Source organism: Amblyomma americanum, chromosome 4 (assembly GCF_052857255.1).
Source record: "Amblyomma americanum isolate KBUSLIRL-KWMA chromosome 4, ASM5285725v1, whole genome shotgun sequence".
NCBI lineage: Eukaryota > Metazoa > Arthropoda > Arachnida > Ixodida > Ixodidae > Amblyomma > Amblyomma americanum.
The window spans coordinates 78,385,424-78,389,942 of record NC_135500.1 but is presented as its reverse complement, the minus strand read 5'-3'; the positions used below and the strand labels follow the sequence as shown (position 1 = coordinate 78,389,942).

The 4,519-nt window shown below is 45.7% G+C and overlaps 1 non-coding gene across 1 annotated transcript; it reads right to left on the bottom strand.

Annotated features, from left to right (window-relative positions):
- Nucleotides 1-3,147: 3,147 nt before the first annotated feature.
- Nucleotides 3,148-3,218, bottom strand: TRNAG-GCC (transfer RNA glycine (anticodon GCC)). The gene has a single exon. It is a non-coding gene; the product is annotated as a tRNA-Gly (tRNA).
- Between the last annotated feature and the right edge of the window lie 1,301 nt (nt 3,219-4,519).

Genomic DNA, 4,519 nt, shown 5'->3' with positions numbered 1-4,519 from the left:
CGACGCTGCAGTCACCAGGTGAATTCTACACGTGGCGAGTGCATTTACGCAATACCGTGAGTGTCTAGGTCACGCAAGCGGCGAGCGCCTTCAGCGGAGGCGCGGTTCTTTGTCGAGGGGGCAACTGTAGTAACAAAAGCGGACCCTCTCGCCAACGCGCTACTGTGACATATCTTGCTACGTAAGCCACAGAGTATTACGCCGATAGCTTTCAATGGCTCATACTCGCGTCCGTCTGTAAAATTTAGGTCACGTGGACCTGGACCTAGGTCCACATGACATCATGTCACGTGACATCATGTCACGTGATCTCTCTGCCCCGCTCGCGCCGTGAAATGAATTAAAGCGCGGCAAATTCAAATCGGTGCAATGAGTCGCAAACGGCTTTCGCCCTCCCGCAGTTAAGAGATATTGCAAGAAGTATTGTAAGATATTGCATGTAAGTGCCTCCAAGGAATTTTTTGTGCTGTGTAAAGGGGGAAACGCGGATGTTTTTTTTGGAAGTCTCAACGGCCACAAGGCAATGGCTTCGTTGTGACTGGTACAGGCGTATATCTCCGCTCACCGCCGCTGCAGAGTACAAATTTTTCGCTGAACTTTGGCATTCAATTGCAGCGCACTTTAAAAGAACTTGTACTGCTACTTCCTTGTGCATCAACTCAAGCGTAAATTCAACGGTTCACAAATTACGTAACGAGCTGATATGCACAAAGACTTAAGTATGCCAAATGCCTTCCTCATTTTTCAGGATGCAAGAAATGCTGTTTCATAAAATAAATGCTTCGGAAACCATGAAAAAGCATGTTTCCTAGCAGCGCATGGGTTAGCCACAGGAAGGAAGGTCTTCACAAAAGAATGGAAGGATAAAGCAGTATGAGCACTGCACTCGAAACGATAGATCATTTAATGCGGTTCTGACGCAGACTCTCCTCTTTACGGAAGTACCTGTTAGAACACCCGTTACAACAGCGGCAGGAATGTGCTCCCCGCCATTGTAAGTTCATTTTAGACACGAAATGGCTGCCGTCCTGAAACCGTTCCGATTTCCATCCTGTCGCTACTCATGTTCAAAACTCGTCTGTGGTCAGAAACACTGCACGTATAACCCCATTCCCATTTTCAGCCACTAGTCTCACAGCTTACAATTTGTTGTTTTATTTATTGTCCTTATTCTTTGTTATTATTATTTTTCCGAGTTTGAAAACCATTTAGAGCGCCTGTCATTCACCACCCGTGTCATGGCCACTCCCCCGCAGTGGGTATCCGCCATTCACTCGTTGAGCACAACACCAACAGCAACGACATCTTCAATCAGGCTGTTGTAAGGATAAAATGTGGTAGTTTTCACATAAATCACAGCAATAAAAGAACAACTTTTCCCACAGTTTGCACAGCTGATCCCAAGGCCACGGAAACAAGTACCGGCCGTCGCGGCCGCCTTTCGAATGAGGTGAAATGGAGAAACGCTCGTGTGCTATACAAAGTCGCCGCACTGCAGATATTACCGAACGCTTGACTCGAATTCAGCCGGAGAAAAAGACGACGAAACAACGCCGTATTCAGCTCTTGAAATTCGGTTTTAACAGAAATATCAGCATTCTTGGCATGCGAGGCATAGGTAGCTCACCGTTTAGTAAGGGTTTGCTCAGTCGAAATTGGGAATAAACGAAATCAGTAAGCTATGGGTGTCATGCATCAGAGGTATTGTTCGATAAGCAGCCCATTTGTGCGATGTGAGGTATTGTCCCGCTAGCTTCCACGCATCTGCAGACATAGAACAACCACCTCTTTTCTGCCTGCTAAATCATGGTTTGTTAGCTAACGTGGCCGACCTAGAGGAGTTACTCGGTTAAGTAGGTTCATCAAATGCACGTAGCACATTGGAACGAAGCCGTGCATAGGCCGCAGAAGGTATCATGTTCAGGCGACAACTGAGCTGCCGATTCGTCGCCGCCATCAACCCGGAGACCATGTGCTGCAAGGCCTTTTCGCACAACCCAGCGCCACAACCCAACATGTCAACCTAGTTCTTGGACGCAAACTTCCGGTTGCGTTTTTGTCTGCCGCCTGTTGCATTTTTGTCTTACTGTTTTAATTACGATAGCAAGCCGTTGTACAAGCTCAGCTCCAAGCCTTCATATTTGCAAGTTCATAGCTGCTAAACAAATTGATAAAAGTATTTAAATAGATTCTGACTTTTTAGCTCACATGATTATCCTATTAAATCACCGAAAAAAGTCAGTACAGCTTTCGCCAACGGCAATATTGGACAATAAAAAAATATATGCTTTATTTCCTATAAAAGCACCTAAACAAGTTCCGCACAATTTTCAAACAATAGAAACCAAAAAGCCCTATTAATAGCTCTATGTTCTATCGGAAATGCTACATAAAAGATAAAAGTAAACGTATTGCTAACCTTGGTTTACAAATATTAATTAATTCCAATTATGAACAAATATATTCCCTGTTTATTATAAGCATTACTTCATCGCTGAAATTAGCATTTTTATTCTGGGTTCTAAATATGTATGCAATCTTTGAGGCATAACTATAAATCAACATTACAAACATATTTCGAGAACTGTGTTCGCGAACTTTCCCCTTTATTTTTTACAGTAAAGCTCTGCCTCAACTGGTAGTCCTTCACAATTATTCTGTTAGATCATGCCTGCCATAGCTTGCATGCACCGCTTTATTTTTGTTACATAGCTTTCATTATTGCCCACTTACCAATACGGCCCATGTCACATCCTTCAATAATGGCGTTATTTAGGTAAAAGGGTGATATGTAGGTATTTGAATGAATGAAAATAAAAATATATTAACTTTAACACATAATGTTGCACAAGCGTTAGCAGTAAACTAAATTACAAAAAATTTATTAACTTGTGCCGAAACGAAAGAATCAACCTTGCTGTAACGTTCTGATGTTACCTGGACGTTAAGGAGCCCCAGGTGATCGAAATAAATGGGCAGTTCTGTAACACGCCTTCCTCACAGCCCACGTGCCGCATCGGGAAATTAAACGGCTTGCGCGCCGTCGCTGTTTCGTTGTGCTTGGTAAGCGTGTTTCCTTTATTGCCTGGCTTTGACCCATTGTTGAAAGCTGCGCTTGACGTTTTTAAAAAGAAAAACAATAAAAAGTGCGTCGGCCGGGAATCGAACCCGGGCCACCCGCGTGGCAGGCCAGTATTCTACCACTGAACCACCGACGCCGACGATGCCGTCGGCAAGGCCGATCCTGCACGTGGCGAGTGCATTTGCGCAATGCCGTCCCTATCTGGGTCACACGGGCGACGAACGCCTTCAGCAGAGACGCGTCTCTTCGTGGAGGGGCAACTGTCGTAGCAACGCGGACCTTCCAGCCAATGCGCCGCTAGCGTAGCTTGCTATATAGCTATATTGCAGATTATTGTGCTATGCACTGCGTTTAATGGGCCAAGCGTGAGAGTTTTGTTGCAATTCTCAGCGGTCACACAACAATAGTACCGTTGGACTGATACACGCCCATATATGAGCCGATGTTCGATCGCCGCACCTGCTGGGTATATGTTTTTCGCTAAACGTCGGCGATTCATTGTTGCACAGCTTCATCATCAGCATGACTTCTCCTTTACCTCCCCAATTAACCCTTTTCTGTGCCATCTGTGATGGCCACCCTATCCCCGCGAACTTCTTAATCTCATGCGCCTACCTAAATTTCGCCGCCCCCTGCTACGCTTGCATTCGCTTGGAATCCAGTCCGTTACTCTTAAAGACCATCGGTTATCTTGCCTTAGCACTACATGACATGCGCAAGCCCATTTCGTTTTTTTTATTTCGACTAGGATGTCATGAACGCCTGTTTGATCCCTCACCCATTCTGCTCTTATCCTGTCTCTTAACGTTACACCTATCATTTTTATTTCCCTAGCTCGCTGCGCTGTCCGGAACTTAAGTTTAATCTTTTTCGTTTTCCTCCGCGTTTTGCCCTATACACGATTTTACTTCCGATACCTGGGCGCCGCCATGCTTGTTTTACTCGAGCGCCGCCTACCGCCGACGCTATCACGGGCTGCAGACGAAACAGCGTGTGGTTTCTAGCAGTGTCATCCGCCCGTTTTATTCCTGCCAAGCCGAGAAATGGTACGTGGGGTTCACTTCGTGCAAATCCTTGTGTTTGCTGTGCCATTAGCGCCTGCAACAACCAGCGGGAGCTAGCGATCATGCTTCGACGGAGCGAACGATCAGCATCGGTGTGTGCCATGCTCGCAGTTCACGCGTGGAGTTTTTGTCACCAGTTGGCTGTGCGGAAAACGTTGCACAGTGTTGCATGTTGGAAAAACGAAAGCGAAATGTGCTAAAACTCAAGATCGCATAGATCAATCGATTATCTTGTTTTTCGTGGAGCACAGTTTCTAATTAACGCTTGCGCTGCCTGCTTGGACATGGCGAGTGTGACAATTTAGACGCAGAGCTTATAACAGACCACTCTGCTCCCAAACTGAACATTCGTGAGACAACAGCGAGCTATGTG